Source organism: Aquarana catesbeiana, linkage group LG03 (assembly GCF_042186555.1).
Source record: "Aquarana catesbeiana isolate 2022-GZ linkage group LG03, ASM4218655v1, whole genome shotgun sequence".
Classification (NCBI taxonomy): domain Eukaryota; kingdom Metazoa; phylum Chordata; class Amphibia; order Anura; family Ranidae; genus Aquarana; species Aquarana catesbeiana.
Genome location: NC_133326.1, coordinates 729,487,804 through 729,508,821, shown reverse-complemented (window position 1 = coordinate 729,508,821; position 21,018 = coordinate 729,487,804). Strand labels below are relative to the sequence as shown.

Below are 21,018 nucleotides of genomic sequence, written 5' to 3'. Positions count from 1 at the left end.
AGTTTGAGCCAACATCCGTCTGAAAAAATCCTAGGATTTTGTTGTCGGAATGTCCGAACAAAGTCCGACCGTGTGTACGAGGCATTAGGGGTTTAATAATATTGTGATGTTGGCGGTGGTGTCAGCGACATATGAGTTTTTCTATGTGGACGTGGGGAAAAATGGTCGGATATCAGATGGTGGAGTCATCGCCCAGACAAAGTTCTACACACAGCTCCAGAATGGTGGCTTGGGATTGCCACCTGCTGAAGAGATTGTGGAAGGACTCTCGTTTGTCTTTGTCGCTGATGAAGCATTTGGGCTGGATGATCACCTGATGCGGCCGTTCCCGATAAGGACCCTCACCCCGGACCAGAGGGATTTTAACTACCGGCTGGCCAGATGAGTGGTGGAGAATGCTTTTGGGATAATGGCCATCCGGTTACGCCTATTCCTTATGGCAATCAACATTGCGGAATATAAACTTAACCATATAATCCTTGCATGCTGCATTCTCCACAATTATTTAAGGAGAAATTCAATGAAGTATGTGGCCTCAGTTGGGCCTGAGGCCGAACTTAACGAACAAACCTTGACGGCACTTGAAGCTGGCCATCCTGGCTTGCCTCCCCAAAGCGCCCGCGAGATCCGTATCAAATATATGGAGTACTTTGCGGGTAGGGGGGCCATTGATATGCCAGAAAATCTTTCATAAACATTTTAAAAATACATTTTTTAGTTAAACTGAAATAGTATTTCCTTTGATTTACTGCTTGTCTTTCTTTTAGCTGTCTCCTATGTTATCCAATGGCCCAAATTTTGCCCATTTTCTTCAACAGTGCAAACGTAATTTCTTTGATACATGAGGTAACAATCTCTTCTTCGGCGAACTATTATGTTGTGGGTCTGCTACACACACACCTTGTTTTTGTTGTTAATGTATGTAATGCATTAATGATAAAAATATTCATCATTTTCAGCACCATGAATTATTTTTTTGTGAGTCACAAAAATGGCCTGATTGTGGCAAATGTCAAAGCACTGTGGGAGTTATTTACTAAAGGCAAATCCACTTTGCACTACAAGTGCACTGCAAAAGTACACTTGAAAGTGCACTGAAACTGCACTGAAAGTGCACTTGTAGTGCAAAGTGGATTTGCCTTTAGTAAATAACCCCCATTGTCACTGTAAACACCAACTTACTTTAAAAAATGCTATTTAGCATTGAAAGAAGAAGCCACACATTGTTGATTAGAAAAATATTTACTTAGAAAAGGTTTTTGAACAAACCAACATATTTTTGAAATAACATTTTGGCGTTTGACATTGCAAAATAGCCTTTTTTTGGTAAACAGGCATGTTTAAAACCATAAAACAGTACATAACTCAGGAACTTACAAAGTTTAACTTTGATGAATTGAAGGCAATATCAGACATTAGTTAGTATGTCCAAACTGTGTTGATGTCACCCCTGTGAAAGCAAAATTTTGAAGATGCACACAAATTGGGAGAGAAAATGGGGATTTCCCTCTTGATCCTATGCCTAATGTCAACATGTGCTAGCTCCCATCATGGTGGATCAATGGACGTGTTTCGGGGGTGCAACCCCTTCCTCTCAGCTACTTGAGTTGTGAGGAAGGGGTTGCACCCACAAAACGCGTACATTGATATCCTGTGCTGGCAGATAGCACATGTTGACACACTGTGTGCATCTTCAAAATATGGCTTTCAATATACTTCCATATACTTCCAAAAAGTTTAAAAAATATTACAAACAATTAAAATAACAAAAAATTGAAGAATTTAGGCGTGTTTTATATTCTGCCTAAAACATCAATGTTGTTTTTGAGTCTTTTTTCAACATCATTGATGTCTTCCTTGATCTTCTGTGAGTCACGATTGCACACCATGATCTCCCCGATGAGGATCTGTGCACTTGCACTTGTGAAATGAGTTTCTTCTTCCAAAACATCCACATCACCTAAAATTCAAAAACAGAACATGTATTATAAATATGCAGGCATCCATCTATTACCTGAAGCTGTGGTCTCAGACAGTCACCTGTTGTGGTCACTATTTCGCCCACATCTTAAACCTCTCCTTCCTCAACATCTTCTGGTTGTGGTGTGGGGATTTGCTTTTCTTTAGGAGGTGGGGGGTCCCTGGTGTCCTCAGAAGTCCCGATTCTTTTCTCCCCTATGTGAATCAAAAAAAGGTATACTTAGCACACAGATATTTGAGGCGAGAAATAGTAATATGAAACATTGCTTGGAAGTGTCATACAATTGTCTTTTTTGGCAGAGTTCCAAGCTGACAACATTATTTATTTAACTTTATAAAGATGGACTACTTACCTTTTTTGTACAAGTTTCACACATGGAGACACCCCTAGTATCCACTGGAGCACCTGTGGGACACCCTAAAAAGGGTGTTCTGGTGTCCCACACTAGTGCTCCTGCGTACAGATGTGTAAACAGCTGCTGAGTGTCCTCTCCTTACACTGAATCAAGTTTGCATTTCATTCTAGTACAAACCCATCTAGACAACAAAGTCATAAACTTCTTTTAATACAAATAGGCCTGAACAAATGTAGTTAACTTGTATCTGCCAAAAACATTGTATTAGTGGGCAAATGAATGATGTTTACTACGAATGATTACTGTGCTCACGAACCTGAAAGTTGTCATTTTAAACTGTACAACAGTATAGAAAAGCACATGGAGCAGCATGCAAGTAATAATAATAATAGGAACACACGACAACTACTTACTTTTTTGAAGAACTCTCTTGATAGTTCTGTACTGATCCTGCTCCCTCAAATTCAGGTTTGACCAGAGTTTCCTCAATTGATCCTTGGATCGTCGTACCCCAAAATTCCTGTGCAGACTTCTCACAACTTTAGCCATGTTCTTGGCCTTTCTGACATTTGAGTTTGGGTAAGGTCCATGCTTCCCATCATATTCGGCCCTCTTCAAGATGTCCACCATCTCTATAAAGGACATATTTGAGGCCTTAAATCTCCTCCGGGATCGGGACGTTCATGGCTCTGGCCTTTCGTTGTTGCTGCTGCTGATGTCTGCATGCACTTGCTCTTTCTCCGCCATGTGCTCTCCCACTGTGCCAAAAGACAAGGGGTGGGGAATAGACTAGAAAGAAGGTCGGGGCGGGCGGAGTTTCACGCATGCGCAGTGTATATAAAGCGTAACGTACGTGTTCGTCGTACGTACGATATGTGAGCGGAGGAAGGAGTAGCAGAAGGGCTGATTGTTCTAACAAAGGTACAAGTTTAACTTGGTGCATCAGTGGCCTATACTGCTTCTAGATAGAGGCCTATATTGGGACAAGATTAGGAGAGTTTAGTCTGACATTAGGGTTTGTCTTGTGTTGTGTCTTGCAGAGAAAATGGATGGCTTCAATGATCACAACTTCCTCCCCCTATTCATAGACAAGTACAGGGAGCTGCCCTGTCTGTGGCAGGTGAAAAATCTGCATTATAATCATAAATAAAAGAGGCAGGCAGCACTGGAGAAACTGCTGGAGTTGGTGAAGCCGCAGATCCCCAAGGCAACCATCCCCTATTTGAAGGCAAAAATTGGTGGGCTGAGGAGCATTTATAATATGGAGCGCAATAAGGTCCAGGATTCCATGAGATCAGGAGCAGCAGCAGCAGATGCCATTTATGTCCCCAGGCTGTGGTATTATGACAGACTGCATTTTCTGTCAAACCAGACTGAAGTCAGGCAATCACTCTCAACCCTTCCTTCCACTCTTCCTTCCACGCTTCCTTCTACCCCAGATGAGGATTCCGACATTCAGCCTGGGCCTTCTAGCCAGGAAGAAGTGGAAGAGCCAGGTATAGCATTGTTCTACATATTTCTTGTCGTAAAAATTAATGATGTTAACTAGATGTTATTATTGATCACTAATTGCTGATTTAATAAAGTGTTTTACATATCGATAGACAGTAGGGGCCAAAAATGTTTGGGACAAGAATGAAAAATGCTGGGGTCAGAATGATAGTCTTTTCTATTTGTTAACATTCAATTTGCAACAGTCATGAGCTGAAAATTGTGTGTGATTGATGAATAGAAATCCTTTTTCATACACAGGAAAGCCTCAGCCAGGAGGAGGGCATGGAATGTGGCAGCCAGGAGGAGGCTGTGGAATGTGGCACCCAGCAGGTGGCAGTGGAAAGTGGCAGCCAGGAGGTGGCAGGGGTAGGTGGCAGCCAGGAGATGGCCCGGCCCATTAGCCTGATCGAATCCCAGGTCCCTCCCCTCCGCCTTTCAACCAAAAGGCCCAGCAGGGGATTAACATGGAGGAGGCAGCGCTTGGGCTGATTCGGGAGGCTAATGCTGCCCTCAGAACCACCCCCACTCTTCAAGAGCCCTTTGCCTCCATGGCTGCATGCAAAATGCAAGAAATGGAGGAGGGCCAACGCCTCATCTGTGAGGAAATTATGTAACTGTCCCTAAATAAGGGGTTGAGGGGCCAACTCACAACCAAAACCCACCTGTGTGAGTTTGACCATCCTCCTCCTCCACCTCCTGCCACAACTCCAAAACCACAGCCTGGAAGCAAGCCTAATTGATTCAGAGCATGCGTGGAACTTTGTGCGTCGGAATTGTGTACACACGATCGGAATTTACAAGAATGAATTTTGTTGTTGGAAAATTTGAGATCCAGCTCTCAAATTTTGTTTGTCGAAAATTCCAACGGAAAATGTCCGATGGAGCCTACACATGGTCGGAATTTCCGATAACAAGCTCCCATCAAACGTTTCCTGTCGGAAAATCCGACCGTGTGTATGCGGCATTACATTAAGGGAGCAGGACACTTCTTCTCCGACAAGAATATGGTATTGTAACACGTTCAAGATACAGGTAATAATGCTTGCTCTCTCAGCATATCAGGGACCTTTTTTTTTCCTATTCAGCACTACGCTAACTGGTAATTGCGCGGTCATGCAACACTGTACCCAGATGAAATGTATATACTTTTTTTACACAAATAGGGCTTTCTTTTGGTGGTATTTATTTACCCCTGGGTTTTTATTTTTTTATATTATTATATAAAAAAATTATATTATATTATATTATATTTTTATTATATTATACAATTTTTTTTTAAAGTCAAACCTATATTATTTTACTTTCTATTATAAAACATATTCAATAAAATCTAATTTCTTTATACATTTGGGCCGAAATTTATTTTGCTACGTCTTTGGTAAAAAAAAAATTAAAAATCCCAACAAGTGTATATAAACTAGATTGTGTGAAAGTTATAGCACCTACAAACTATGGTATGTATACTGGAATTTACACTGCTATGATGCTATACTGGTAATGGCGTTGATCAGTGACTTATAGTATGACTATGACAGTGTGGCGGATAATTCGGCCCTAACTGACACTGCCTGGGAAGAACACTAACTCATTAACTGACACTGACGTTGCTAGTGACACTAATACCGTGATCAGGGATAATAGTGTACACTGTACTAATGACACTGGCTGGGTGACAGGGGTGACCAGGAGGGCAATTAAGGGGTTAGCTGTATGTCTAACCAGTGTCATGTGTGCTGCTTTTACTTACAGGATTTCAGTGAGAAGAAGCAGACAGATCGCTGTGTACACAGAGTTCTGTGTGTTTGTAAACGCAGAACTCTGTGGTGTGATTGGCGACAACTGATCAGCAGGTATGCAGCCAAAATCATTGGCTGAAACCTGCTGACAAACTTGTGCAGTGGCCAATCACAGCACAGATCAGCAAGGGGTGCGCATGTGCGCCTGAAAACCAGGAAGTTCACTGCAATGTATGGGTATGTCGCGGTGCCTGGGGCTGCTGCCTGTCAGCGGTAAAGTTATTGTTGGCGGGTGGCAAGTGGTTAACTTTGGTAACTTTATGACTTTGTGTTGTTTCTGGTTTCAAAAGGTCCATGCAGAGAACTGCTGCGCTGGATGACCAACCCCAAGTCTGCCAGCTGACAAGCTGCTGAATTCACACTGGGAAAAATACAACTGTAAGTTCAGTTCACTTTTGGTTTGTTCACATTGTTGCCAGTCAAGCCCTGAAGAAGGGGGGGGGGCGAAACATGTTGAATATTTTTAGAACTGCATCCCTGATTTTTAATGTAATAAAGTTGTATCTGGAACTCTTAGCAGTGGTGTGCTGCTTCAATTTAGAACCTTGTGACCCCAACACTTGTCCAATACCAGGCTGATACTTCACTCAGACTACATGCCACAAATGGGTGTCTATCAGTGGCGCCCCATCCATGCAGGGTGGCCCTAATCCATGTGCCCGGCCCCTAATCTACTTGCAGGGCGCTAGATGCATGGATTTCAATGTTTGTTTTTGTTTTTTTGAAGCCCATGATTAGAGCCTAGGGCTTTACTTGGCTTTAAAAAATGGTGGGCAGAGCACTGCGCCCTGAGCCCATGCAGTTCTGTGACATTAGCGAATTAAAATTTTCGCCAATGTCTTCCTGTTTCTCCTCCCAGCCATTTAGGAAGTAGGTCCTGAGACTTGATTGGCCAGGAGTCCTAAGACCTGATTGGCCTGGGAGTCCAAAGACCCGATTGGCCGGGAGTAGAAGCAGTGACATGGAGGAGACAGAGGATGGAAGCCGCAGCAGCGACCTGGATGGGGTAGAGGTCTGGAGCAACCAGGGGTGGGGTGAATGTCTCAGGTTCATTTGCCGCTCCCCCAACGGATGAAGCACGAGCCGTGACTGGTGTCTATGACAGATCGATTCTTATGCCCACGAGTGGAATTTCCGTCCGAAAAATCTTGGATGGTTTTTCTGACGAAATTCCTCTCAAGCTTGGCTTGCATACACATGGTCACACAAAAGTTCTCTGAACTTTCAACCGCCAAGAACACGGTGATGTACAACACTACGATGAGCCGAGAAAATGGAGTTCAATGCTTCCGAGCATGTGTCAAATTGTTTTGTGTAGGAATTTTGCGCATTGGAATTGCTACAAACGATCAGAACTTTTTCCGACCGAAAAATAGAGAACCTGCTCTCAATCTTTTGCTGGTGGGAATTCCACCAGCAAAAGTCAGATTGAGCATTTTCCGATCAAAAGCTCTCATCGGTCTTTTGCTGTCCGAATTTCCGATCGTGTGTACGCGGCATTAGAGAAGTTGTCTGTCTCTGTGTGGATGAACTCAGGTCATGGCTCAGACCTCACATAGCCCCCCAGCTTTACTACTGAAACTCTGTAATCTAAGGTCTGTAATTCAGTAAGGAGAGCTTCCAATAGGGAAGGCGGTAAAGCCAAGTTCTTCCTTGTGAAACCTCTTTAAATAAAGAGAAATAGAAAAGCAGAGAAGAGTGGAAATATTACACATCACTTATTTTTTCTAGCAGTAAGTGTATGCAGGCTCTATTACTTACCTTCCTGTGCAAGAGACACAGAGACCACCAACAGCAACACAAGCACACTCAGCTCCATCTCTCTGAATAGCCTAGAAAAAAAAAAACTTATCACTCTCTGCTAAGCAATAGTCAGCATTTATTAGTGGAAATAGACAAAAATTTTATGAGCAAAGGTATCTGGGCTTCAATAAGCGGCCAAAGAAGTCACCACTAGGTATGAGCTGAAGGTTCAGTCCAAACGGAAGTCTGAACACGTCTTGTTCCATCGCTTTCCTCATGCCGAATGACAGGTCTGGCTGATGACAGCTGATATTTACAAAGGGGTGTGGCCTACCAGATGATGTCAGTGACCATATCTGGACATGACCATAGTTGTTTAATGACATCACGGGGTACAAGTAACATCATTGACCATGTATGGTCATGTCAAAATATGGTCGATGATTTCCCTGAGGAGACCCAACCTGTCATTCCCTGGACCTGTCGTTCAGCACAAGATAAGTGTTGAACAAGATGAGCATGAAACACATTTTTTTTTCTTTCTTTCGGCAGGTCAGTGGGCGTCAGGCATCATGATTGACATGGTTCTATCTTTTAATTAAATGTCTTGTGAAAAGCAGTCTTTGTTTTTATTTACACTTTACATTTTTTTGTGAATGAGTACGAGTACTATGTATTTATGTATGTATCTGGAGACCCCTGTCAGGACATGGATCACCTGCTGGTGGCACTGTTGTCCCCAGAGCTTAAGTGCGCAGTTCCAGTATCTCCCAGCAGCCAGGATAAGGTGGAGCTTGCTTATTGGGATCTGCTGGGAGACACCTGGGAGACACCAGGTTTATGGTTAATAGGCAAAACACTGGAGCATTGATGAAAAGTCAAGTAAGGAAGTATATACCTACCCAGCAGCCAGCATCAGGTGGAATCTAATTACTGGGACCTGCTGGCTGCTGGGAGACCACTGGAACTGCGCCCTTCAGCTCTGGGAACCACAGTGCCACCAGCAGGTCGTCCAGGTCCTGACAGTAGTGTGACAGTGATACAAAACCAAACCAGCAATATAACTATAACACACTATATACAAATGGATGGAAGCTGAACTAAACAGGGCATGAGCAAGACTGGGACTAGGAACGAGGGGAGCAGAAATGGGGTAACAAGTCACAAGGTCCAGGTCCTGACAGTAGCGTGGCAGTGAAACAAAACCAAACCAAGCCAACAGCCTAACTAAAATACACCACATACAAATAGAGGGAAGCTGACATAAACAGGGCATGAGCAGGACTTAGATTGGGAACAAGGGAGGCAGAGATGGGGTAACAAGATATATGATAAAGCAGCGATCAGTATCAATATAATCCACAAGCAGGTATATGGCTAACAGGCAAAACACTGAAGTGTTGATGAAAAGTCAAGCAAGGGATTATATACCTTCCCAGCAGCCAGCATCAGGTCAAATCTATTTACTGGGATCTGCTGGTTGCTGGAAGGCACCTGCTGGTGGCCACCAGAACTGCACTCTTCAGCTCTAGGAATCACAGTGCCCCCAGCAGGTCATTCAGGTCCTGACAGTATTGTGACAGTGTTGCAAACCAAACCAGCAATCTAACTATAACACACTATATACAAATGGTGGAAGCTGAACTAAACAGGGCATGAGCAAGACTGGGACTGGGAACGAGGGGAGCAGAGATGGGGTAACAAGTCACAGGATAAGGCAATTATGTTCAGGTATTAGGATTTGTTTTCCATTTATCATGAAACGGTTAAAAAGAGCTAAGGGGTCCTTGTATAGAGCCAAAGAAAAATCTACTCAACGGCTTCCTAACCTTATTATTGAACATTGCTGTCACTATATAAAATCTTCAAGATGTATATGTATATAGTCATAGCTTTTTTTCTTAGAGAATAGCTGCAGGAAGACCCCCTTTCTAAGTTACCCCTGTTCTCCTCCCCCCACTATCCTGTGAGCACCATTCCTTGGTTCTACCCTCTATCCACCTCCAGTACTACCCCTGTAGCACCTTCTAGTGTACTAGAATAGGAATTGTAAGGTTTTTTTTGAGTAAGCAAAATGTTTAGGCTTGGCTGGTAGCCAAGCCTGTGTTTTTTTTTCTGGGTCAGGGTGAGTGAATTAGGCAGGGTTGGATGACTCACAGGCAGCACTTCTAAAACTTTCTCTACTTCTGGAAATTTTGAGAAACTTCCAGAAGAATGGGAGTGGAGGTGAGGAGGAGCTGCCTGGAGTATTTATGAGGGCCCTGACCAATTCCAAACAGATGGGTTGGCAGGGGGCAGGCTCCCTCAAATACTTAGGGTCAGCCCAGCTTGGGGTAGTGGAGTTCAGTTGGAGGACTGGGGATTGAGTGTTAGGCTGTCAGTAGCCCTTGAGGGTTACCCCCTTGTCTGGGGTGACCTCGGCCTGGGCTCAAGTACGGAAGGGACCCTCTTCATGACACATGGGTGTTCTGACCAGAGGCATGGGAACAGGAGAAAGACAGCTGGAGGAGGACACTGCTGGGGGGTGGGTCTTATGTTGCTGATGGGTCAGTTGTTGCTGGGAGTAATCTACTGTTGAGGGAGGGTTCTATGGTTCCTGACTGCTGGAGGGTCTATTGATGCTGGCTGTGGGGAGATCTGTTGTTGCTGCAGGTAGTCCATTGTTGCTAGGGGGTCTATTGTTGCTGGCTGCAGATGATCTATTGTACTGCTTTTTATCACAGATTCAATCCGAATTACTAAGCACCACAAAATAATACTTAGTACTGTATTCTTTAAAGGGGTAGTACTGGTAGGTGGGTAGATGGTGGAGGCAAGCAATGGTGCTCACAGGAGGGCAGGGTGGAGAACAGGGGTGATTTAGAAAGGGGGAGTTCCTGCACCTAATCTCTGAGATAAAAAGCCCCGGTGCTAAGTAATTCATGTGGAATTTGTTAATCATAACAAGAAAAGCAGTCAAATAGATCCCCTGCAGCCAGCAACAATGGACCCCCCAGCAACAATAGATCCCCATAGCAACAATGGACCACCCACAACAAATAACCCTCCAGCAACAATAGGCTCCCAGCAGCAACAACAGATCTCCCCACAGCCAGCATCAATAGACCTTCCAGCAGTGAGAAACAATAGACTCTTCCCATAACAGTGGATCCCTCCCAGCAACAATTGACCCCCCAGCAACACAGGGCCCACTACTGGCAAAAACAGATCCCCTGCTAGCAATAACAGACCCCCCCAGTAGCAAAAGACCCCCCCACATGCACAAACAAAAATAGATCTCCTCCAGCAACAATAGATCCCCAGCCAGTAGATCAGTAGAATTATTAAAAATGTTATGCTTACAAAAATAATGCATGCAAATGTTTTTCCCACAAAAAAAAAGGTGAATTTATGATTTTTTTAGGGTGTACCAAGCCCTGGCCGTTAAGAAAGGTCAACTGCAGCATGATGGCAAGATGGAGATGGGAAGAGGTCTGGACAGATAGATATTTCTGTATATGGTGACCCCTTCTTCTAGAAATCTTAGGTTCCCGGCCGTCATGCTGATTTCTGACTTCTCTGATCTGCATTCTTACTCCTAGTCAATCACCCCATCCACATTGCATGTAACCTCCCATTATTTGTGCATTACCTTCAACCTCTGTGTTGCCGGTCCGTTTGACTGTTTCTCCGTTTTTCCAGCCTCAGCCCCTCTCAGTGCTCAGTAATGGCGGAATGAGAAGATGGGAGGGGGTGTTATAACATCTGTTCCTTGTTAATAACACCTCCTCCTCCCCCTAACTCCCGCCCAAGTACACTCTTCCCCCCAGGGATCACCATTGCACAATACAAGATACTAAATATCAGGAGCCTCCAAGACCAACACAGGCAATGTCATATAGGAAAAGCATTGACCCGTTCTTGTCCATGTGCAATCCAAGCCTTCCTGACCAGAACAGATGTGGAAGATTCCGTTTTTTTTCAACAATTCCTTTTTTTTGCAAACCAAAATCATTCTTGTGTTGCTTATTTGGAAGTGTACGGAATCTATGTGCTTCTCTGTGCAATACTGGTTGGAGGGGTTGACAGGGAGCTATACCGAGCTGCCTCAGTACTCCTCTCAAGAGCCCTCAGCCCTGATGGAAGCAGTGAGTGGGCTCTTGGGTGGAGTTATGCAAATATCATAATGCCTTAAAGCAGGGGTCTCAAACTGGCGACCCTCCAGCTGTTGAGAAATTATCATGCCTCTGCCTGTGGGAGTCATGCTTGTAACTGTCAGCCATGCAATGCCTCATTTGACTTGTAGTTTTGCAACAGCTGGAAGGCTGCCAGTTTTAGACCCCTGCCTTAAAGTGTTTCTAAAGCCTCAAGCACATTATCTCCTGAAGGATCCCCCTAGCCCCCTCTTATTCGTGCCTGATCCCAATTCAATCCAGCATGTCCTTCTTCCTCATTGAGAAAATTGATAGCAGCCATTGGCTCCCACTGTCAAACAACTCCAGTGATGATGGAGCAGGGGGTGGGGCCCAGTCTCACTGTCTGTGTCAATGGATGCAGTAGCAGGGCTTGGGAATGAGCCTGCATGGGTACCCCCATGGGAATCGGTTTCCTATTGGGGCACCTGCAAGAGAGGAGGAGCCAGGAGTGCTGGTGGGGGACTCAAGAAGAGGAGCCATTGGCTCCCATTCCTGTCAATAAACTCCAGTGACGAGGGATTGGCGGGGCTGGGCTGAGCCCCGCTGACTGTGTCAGTGTATACAGAAGAGGGGCTCAGGAGCAAGACCTTATGTATGCCTGCATGTTAATTAATCTCCTTCTGAGGGCACCAGCAAAAGAGGAGGAGCCAGGAGTGTCGGCGGGGGACCCAAGAAGAGGTTTCATTGGCTCCCGCTCCTGTCAATCAACTCCAGTGATGATAAAGTGGGTGGGGGCAGTACCAAGTCCTGCTGTCTGTGTCAATGGACGCAGCAGCGGGACTCGGGAGTAAGCCCGCATGGTAATCAGTTTCCTATTGGGGCATCAGCAAGAGAGGAGGAGCCAGGAGCACCAACGGGGGACCCGAGAAGAGGAGGATTAGGCAGCTCTGTGCAATTCTATTGCCAGTAGTTAAGTACAGACATTTATTTACTAGTATTCCTTTTAGGGACAATCTGTTCTAGATCTCTAAGCACCAAACCCATAAAGACCTCTAAATGTTAATTGGCAGCATTTTGTGGGTTAAACAGAGACTTGTTCCGCAAACCACTGTCAATCCCTAATGTTCTATTAGTGCTTCCGATTTCATATTGAGTTTTTTTTATTCTAGAACAGATTGTCCCTAAAAGGAATACTAATCCTAGGCAGGGCCAGTTTTATCACTAGGCGAGCTAGGCAGGTGCCTAGGGTGCACTGCTACTTACAGTAGTCCCTGTCATTGTAGGCTTTTTTTGGATGCCTGGCCTCTTCAGGGTCATGTGGACAGATTGTCCTGCTTTTTCTGCTGGCTCTGATGCCTGGAGCTTAGTATACTGCCGACCTGCCCTCTTTGAAGATGGCGGCGACGGTCATTGGTTCTGCTGCGAATGCGCAATTGTGGGTCTTGGACCAGGCGAGTGCCACACACCAGATGGGGGATAGGTGTGGGTGGTGCGTTCTCTCCCATGAGGACTATATAGGGCAACTTGGCAGGTCATTTGGCTTCTTGTGGAGGCACTGATGGTACCGCCCTTTGTTTCTTTGCCTGGATGGGGTAGTTGGCCTGGTAAGCCTGTCACTGCCTTGTGTTCATTCGGGGGCTGCATTTTACTACACACTATCTCTGTTACTCTGAGGTTTTTTCATCTCCTATATTTCTTCACAGATATAACATTGCTGACTGGGGGGGAGGGAGTTCAAGTATCTGGTCTTGCGTAGGGTGCAAAATAGTCTAGCACTGGTCCTGATCCTAGGTATATTCAGGAAGGTATAGAGCAGCTGGAAAAGAGGAAAAAAATAATTGTAAGGCCAGCTGATAAAGTATTGGGAGTGGTAATTCTGTCTAAAGAATTTTTATGACGGACAGCTGGTAGAGATGCTGTCTGATGATAAACCCATATGTGAAATTAGACAGCGACCCCACCTGTCAGTATAGGAGTGAATTAAACAATGTAGTGGAGTTTGGGTATCGTACTAGAATACTGACTAAAAAGAAGAGGAAATATTTAGTGTCCGGTAACTGTCATATACAAACAATATACAGTATACTCTTCCGAAAATCCACAATCGTTAACAGTATAGAGTCAGTAACAGTACGTTTGGGACAATATTTAGATATGTTTTAGTGACGGCAGGCTTTTACCACAGTACACAATTACTCAGCACGATGATGTCTTATTGGACCTAAATTGGGCCCTTAGCCAAAGGGAAGATATTCCGATATTCCATATAAGATATTTCTGTGGAAGGCATTGGAATTTTGACTCTCCCATATCTATTTTTGGTATAACAAGGAGTTTTTCTCCCAGAAGAGAGGAGTTGCCGTGGGTGTGAAATTTGTTCCAAGCCTCGCAAACCTTTTTATGGGAGAATGAGAGGACAAATTTGTGTTCGGAAAAGTTGAGATGAACTGGGCTTTTATAGAAGGTTCATTGATTACCTCTTCTTTATATGGGCAGGAACAGAGGTGTTGTTATGTGAATTTGTAGCGGAAAAGGGGTGCTGCCCCCCTATCCATGCTTCCGGCCCCCTAATGCAGGGCGCCGGACGCATGGATTCCAATGTTTTGTTTTTTTAAAGCGCGTGATTAGAGCCAGAGGCTCTAAAAAGCATAAAAAAGGGTGGTCTCGGTGCACAGAGCACTGCGCCCCGAGCCCATCCAGTTGTGTGGCAAAAGCGAATGAATATTCGCTATTGTCACACTGATTCTCCTCCCGGCCAATCAGGAAGCGACCGAAAGGAGAAGTTATCCTATTGGCCTAGGAGGAGGAGGGAGGAGGGAAGAGACGTCACTCAGAGGAAGCCAACCCGCGGTGAAGCCGAAGAAGGAGGAAGAAGTGCAAAGCCGTCACCCAGAGGAATCCCACACCATAGATGGGGTTAGTGCTTGGCTGCTGGACGACCGACTTTGGGGGGATCCAACTGACCGGGGGGGCAGGAGATCCGATTGACCGGTGGGGGGGGTTTAGTGGCTATGGACGGATTGCCGCCCCCCCACCAAAAAAATATACCACCAGCCACCACTGATAAAAACAATAATAATACTAGATTGGTTAGTCAGTGGAGTAAGGGTCAGATAACCTTTCTTGATGTTAATATATATAGACAAAACCAACAATTGGGGACTAGAGTATATTTTTAACCCACTGACTCCAATAGCTGTCTCCCCTTGCAAAGTGGACATCATCTACCAAAAGGCCAGATGATGAGAGTGAGGAGAAATTGCTCTTCCAACAGTGATTTTATTACACAATCCCAAATAATTAAAGACAGGTTCACCCAAAAAGGCTACAACCCTTCTGTGATTGATGGAGTAATACAAGAGGTCTTGGAGTTACCTCAAGAATATTGTTTGAGTGATGGAGAGATTGCAGGAAAAACGAAAACCAAGAATGGGTGTTTAATCTCCACAATATAAAGAGATTGAAACCATCTTTAAAAGATACTGGCACATATTATGTATGGATAAAACATTGAAACCAGTACTGCCTGATAACCCTATGTTCATTTATAGGAAATTTGTGAAAAAAATATTGGATCCACCAAATAGACCACAGATATTTTGGGATAGGGCTGGTTTCTTCTCATGTCGGAAATGTAAAGCACGTTGACTGGTTACCAACACCTTTAGGGATTTAAAGCAATTTACATCCACATCTAACAATAGAGATTTTCAAATAACAGAACCATAGACATGCGCATGGGGTGTGCTCGGTGTGCCTGGACACACCCTAATCATCCCATGTGTGTTAGTGTAGCTGAGTGTTGGACGTCTCCCGTGATTTCCATCTTTGGCACTGAGAGTAGTGAGACCTCGGAGGAGAGGAGGCTGTGCTGTTATCTCTCCCTTTCCTGCACTACTATCACAGTATCTTTCCCCCCTGCTGGGGGGTGCCCACTGGGCTGCTCTGAAATGCTACATCCAAGGAGTGTGTAGCATGCGCTGCCTGTGAAACAGTTTCACATTGAGTAGATAGTGAGGCTTGAAAGAGCTGTTCAGTGTGAAAAACAGTCAGGTAATGCAATTACTTGCAGGGAGAAGACTGGCTGTCAAAACTCAGTGGTGATGTCAGGGGGAGGGGAGGGGGGTGGGACCGAACAGCTATCAAACTCCTACCAATGGGATTGTGTCTGGGTGGGTTTATGTGGCTCCTCTCCCGTCCTTAAGCAGCCCAATCATTGGCTGGTGTTTGATAGCTGCTTGGTCCCTGTCAGTGACTTGCTGGCCATAACAGAGCAGATGTGCAGAGGCATATCCGCGGGTCTGGGCAATGCGCACATGTGCACAATGCTCATGCGCACATGTGTTCACACACCCATTAGCAGGGCCTTTGCTGTCTGATCTGATACAGTCTTCTCCCTGTATCCTGTTTCCAGCACTTGCCCTTGATCTGATTGTACCCGGCTTTCCTGATTCCTCTGATTCCTGACCTCGGCTTGCTTGACCTTTCTTCAGTCTTATGCCCTGTACACACGATAGGATTTTCTGACAACAAAATCCATGTTTTTTTCCGACGGATGTTGGCTCAAACTTGTCTTGCATACACACGGTCACACAAATCTTTTCGGGAATTCTGAACGTCAAGAGCACGGTGACGTACAACGCGTACGATGAGCCGAGAAAAATGAAGTTCAATGGCCAGTGCGGCTCTTCTGCTTGATTCTGAGCATGCGTGGAACTTTGTGCGTCGGAATTGTCTACACACAATCAGAATTTCCAACAACGGATTTTGTTGTCGGAAGATCTGAGATCCAGATCACAAATTTTGTGTGACGGAAATTCCGATGGAAAATGTCCGATGGAGCCTACAGACGGTCGGAATTTCTGACAGCAAGCTCCTAACGAACATTTTCCATCTGAAAATCCTATCCTATGTATGGGGCATAATTCTCCGGAATTCCTGTTGCCAAACCTCTGCCTGAACTTGACCATTCTTATTGATACCTCTGATGTAGAACAATTCGTGGAAACCACAAAGACACTCTTCCATGAGGACAAGTGGGTGATGAAGGTATAAAATACCTCTGATGTACTTGATTCCTCTGTACCTGACCTGGCATGTCTGACTCTGCACCAGTCTCCTCCCTTTGCTACAGCCTCCTCGTACCTGCATCTGCGGTACCCGGCACCAGCAATATACCTGCATTCACAGCACCTCTGCATCTACGAGTGCCTGCATCCACAGCCACCAACAGCAGCTCCACTACTGCTGCTGGCTGCTACTAGTGTCCCCCTGCTATGGAGAACACCACAGGCACTCCTACCTCCCTGTGCTCTTGTAGCCGCTGTTGTAAACTCAGTGGTCCCTGAACCGGGGATGTACGAGAGGCCTTCCTCTGCTCGTCAGGCTCTACCAGAAAGGTATGTGACGGTCCCGTCCACCCCTGACATCGCGGCTGAGTTTTGACAGCTGATCTTTCTCCCTGCATGAAGTTACATTACCTGACAGTTTCCCACATCGAGCGGCTCTTGCAAGCCTCACTGTCTGCTCAATCTGAAAATCCCCCTCTCCCCTGTCAGTTTCCATCAGTGCTACCAATCAGTGTCATCGGTGCTGCCTATCAGTGCTGCCTATCAGTGCCAATGAGTGTCCATCGGTGCTGCCTATCAGTGCCCATCAGTGCCCATCAGTGCTGCCAATCATTGCTGTGTGCTGCTTATCAGTGCTCATCAGTGCTTTATATCAGTGCTCATCAGTGCTTTATATCAGTGCTAATCAGTGCTGCCAATCAGTGTCCATCAGTGCTGCCTATCAGTGTCAATGACTGTCCATGGGTGCTGCCAATCAGTGCCAATGAGTGTTCATCTGTGCTGCCTATCAGTGCCAATCATTGCTGCATATCAGTGCCAATCAGTGTCACCTATTAGTGACAATCAGTGCCCATCAGTGCTGCCTATCAGTGCCACCTATAAGTGCCTATCAGTGCTCCCTATCAGTGCCAAACAGTGCTGCCTATCAGCGCTGCCTGTACACAGGACAACTATTAGTCGTGTACTTCACAAATCTGGCCTTTATGGAAGAGTGGCAAGAAGAAAGCCATTGTTGAAAGAAATCCATAACAAGTCCCATTTGCAGTTTGTGAGAAGCCATGTGGAGGACACAGCAAACATGTGGAAGAAGGTGCTCTGGTCAGATGAGACCAAAATGTAACTTTTTACCATAAGGGAAAATGCTATGTGTGGAGGAAAACTAATACCCCGTACACACAAGCGGAATTTCTGCCGGGAAAAATCTTGGATGGTTTTTCCGACGGAATTCCGCTCAAGCATGGCTTGCATACACACGGTCACACAAAAGTTCTCGGAACTTTTGACTGTCAAGAACGCGGTGCCGTACAATACGAGGAGCCCAGAAAATTAAGTTCAATGCTTCTGAGCATGCGTCAAATTGTTTCCTAGCATGCGTGTTTTTTTGCTCGTCAGAATTGCATACAGACTAACGGAATTTCCGTCAAGAACTTTTTCCATTGGAAAAATAGAGAACCAGCTCTCAATCTTTTGCTGGCGGAAATTCAGACAGAAAAAGTTGGATGCATTCACACGGTCAGAATATCCGACCAAAAGCACCCATCACACTTTTTTGATTGAAATTCCGAATGTGTGTATCCAGACCTAAATCTGTGGCAAGACTTGAAAAGCTGCTGTTTACAGATGCTCTCCATCCAATCTGACAGAGCTTAAGATATTTTGCAAAGAAGAATGGGCAAAAATGTCCATCTCTAGATGTGCAAAGCTTGTAGAGACATTCCCAAAAAGACTTGCAGCTGTAATTGCAGTGAAAGGGGGTTCTACAAAGTATTGATTTAGGGGAGCACTATACAAATGCCCCCCCCCCCCCCCCACACTTTTCACATATTTATTTGAATCATTTATCGTCTTCCTTCCACTTCACAATTATGTGCCACATTGTGTTGGTCTATCACATAAAATCCCAATAAAACATTTAATTTACGTTTTTGGTTGTAACATGACAAAATGTGGGATATTTCAAGGGGTGTGAATACTTTTTCAGGGCACTGTACACTCAGATGTCCTGTATTGCTAGAACTTTTCTATGTAAAAAAAAAAAAGAATTATTAAAAATGTTATGCTTACAAAAATAATGCATACAAATTTTTTTCCCACAAAAAAATATGTGAATTTAAGATTTTTTTGGGGTGTACCAAGCCCTGGCCGTTAAGAAAGGTCAACTGCAACATGATGGCAAGATGGAGATGGGAAGAGGTCTGGACAGATAGATATTTCTGTATGTAGTGACCCCTTCTTCTAGAAATCTTAGGTTCCCGGCCGTCATGCTGATTTCTGACTTCTGTGATCTGCATTCTCACTCCTAGTCAATCACCCCATCCACATCACATGTAACCCCCATTATTTGTGCATTACCTTCAATCTCTGTGTTGCTGGTCAGTTTGACTCTTTCTCCGTTTTTCCAGCCTCAGCCCCTCTCTGTGCTCAGATCCTCCTACTAATGGCGGATTGAGAAGACGGGGGGGATGTTATAACATCTGTTTCTTGTTAATAACACCTCCTCCTCCCCCTAACTCCCGCCCAATTACACTCTTCCCCCCAGGGATCACCATTGCACAATACAAGAGACTAAACATCAGGAGCCTCCAAGACCAACACAGGCAATGTCATATAGGAAAAGCATTGACCCGTTCTTGTCCATGTGCAATCCAAGCCTTCCTGACCAGAACAGATATGGAAGATTCAGTTTTTTTCAACAATTACTTTTTTTTTGCAAACAAAAATCCGATTTCATATTGAGTTTTTTTTATTCTAGAACATTGTCCCTAAAAGGAATACTAATCCTAGGCAGGGCCAGTGCTACCACTATGCGAGCTAGGCAGGCGCCTAGGGTGCACTGCTACTTACAGTAGTCCGTGTCATTGTAGGCTTTTTTTGGATGCCTGGCCTCTTCAGGGTCATGTGGACAGATTGTCCTGGTTTTTCTGCTGGCTCTGATGCCTGGAGCTTAGTATACTGCCGAACTGCCCTCTTTGAAGATGGCGGCGACGGTCATTGGTTCTGCTGCAAATGCGCAATTGTGAGTCTTGGACCAGGCGAGCGCCGCACACCGGATGGGGGATAGGTGTGGGTGGTGCGTTCTCTCCCATGAGGACTATATAGGGCAACTTGGCAGGTCATTTGACTTCTTGTGGAGGCACTGATGGTACAGCCCTTTGTTTCTTTCCCTGGATGGGGTAGTTGGCCTGGTAAGCCTGTCACTGCCTTGTGTTCATTTGGGGGCTGCATTTCACTACACACTATCTCTGTTACTCTGAGGTTTTTTCATCTCCTATATTTCTTCACAAATATAACATTGCTGACTGGGGGGGAGGGAGTTTAAGTATCTGGTCTTACGTAGGGTGCAAAATAGTCTAGCACTGGTCCTGATCCTAGGTATATTCAGGAAGGTATAGAGCAGCTGGAAAAGAGGAAAAAAATAATTGTAAGGCCAGCTGATAAAGGATTGGGAGTGGTAATTCTTTCTAAAGAATTTTTATCATGGACAGCTGGTAGAGATGCTGTCTGATGATAACCCATATGTGAAATTAGACAGCGACCCCACCTGTCAGTATAGGAGTGAATTAAACAATGTAGTGGAGTTTGGGTATCGTACTAGAATACTGACTAAAAAGAAGAGGAAATATTTAGTGCCCAGTAACTGTCGTATACAAACAATATACACTATACTCTTCCGAAAATCCACAATCGTTAACAGTATAGAGTCAGTAACAGTACGTTTTGCTGCAGGAGGTAGATTTAACAGGGAGATCTGAAGTGTATTTAGTGATGGCAAACTGTTACCACGGTACACAATTACTCAGCACGATGACGTCTTATTGGCCCTAAATTGGGCCCTTGAGCCAAAGGGAAGATATTACATATGAGATATTTCTGTGGAAGGCATTGGAGTTTTGACTCTCCCATATCTATTTTTGGTATAACAAGGAGTTTTTCTCCCAGAAGAGAGGAGTTGCCATAGGTACAAAATTCGTTCCAAGCCTCGCAAACCTTTTTATGGAAGAATGAGAGGACAAATTTGTGTTTGGAAAAGTTGAGATGAACTGGGCTTTTGTAGAAGGTTCATCGATGACCTTTTCTTTATATGGGCAGGAACAGAGGTGTCGTTATGTGAATTTGTAGCTGAACTTAATAAAAACCAGTGACAGCCGCTCCATTAAGGGTGCAGGGGTGCTGCCCCTCCTATCCATTCATCCAGCCCCCTAATGCACGGCGCCGGACGCATGGATTCCAATTTTTTTTTTAAGAACGTGATTAGAGCCAGAGGCTCTAACAGGCATAAAAAAGGGTGGGCTCGGGGCGCAGGGCGCTGCACCCCAAGCCCATCCAGTTGTGTGGCAATAGCGAATGAATATTCGCTATTGTCACACTGATTCTCCTCCCGGTCCATCAGGAATTGGCCAAAAGGAGAAGCGATCCTATTGGCCTAGGAGGAGGAGGGAGGAGAAGAAGGGAAGAGATGTCACTC

General features: G+C 44.9%; 2 protein-coding genes and 1 pseudogene across 2 annotated transcripts in view; all 3 read right to left on the bottom strand.

The window, feature by feature from the left end:
• The window catches only part of LOC141133793 (uncharacterized), a 115,507-nt gene extending 96,495 nt beyond the window's left edge, over positions 1 to 19,012 (bottom strand). The window contains exons 1-2 of the mRNA XM_073623349.1: positions 18,906 to 19,012; positions 7,388 to 7,458 (exon numbers count right to left, since the gene is read on the bottom strand). The gene's annotated coding sequence lies outside the window, so the exon portion shown is untranslated. The remainder of the gene's footprint in view (positions 1 to 7,387; positions 7,459 to 18,905) is intronic.
• LOC141133794 (C-reactive protein-like) overlaps positions 1 to 21,018 on the bottom strand; it is a 109,971-nt gene that overhangs the window by 24,071 nt on the left and 64,882 nt on the right. The gene's annotated exons all lie outside the window — the stretch shown is intronic.
• LOC141131168 (C-reactive protein-like) overlaps positions 1 to 21,018 on the bottom strand; it is a 45,933-nt pseudogene that overhangs the window by 3,569 nt on the left and 21,346 nt on the right.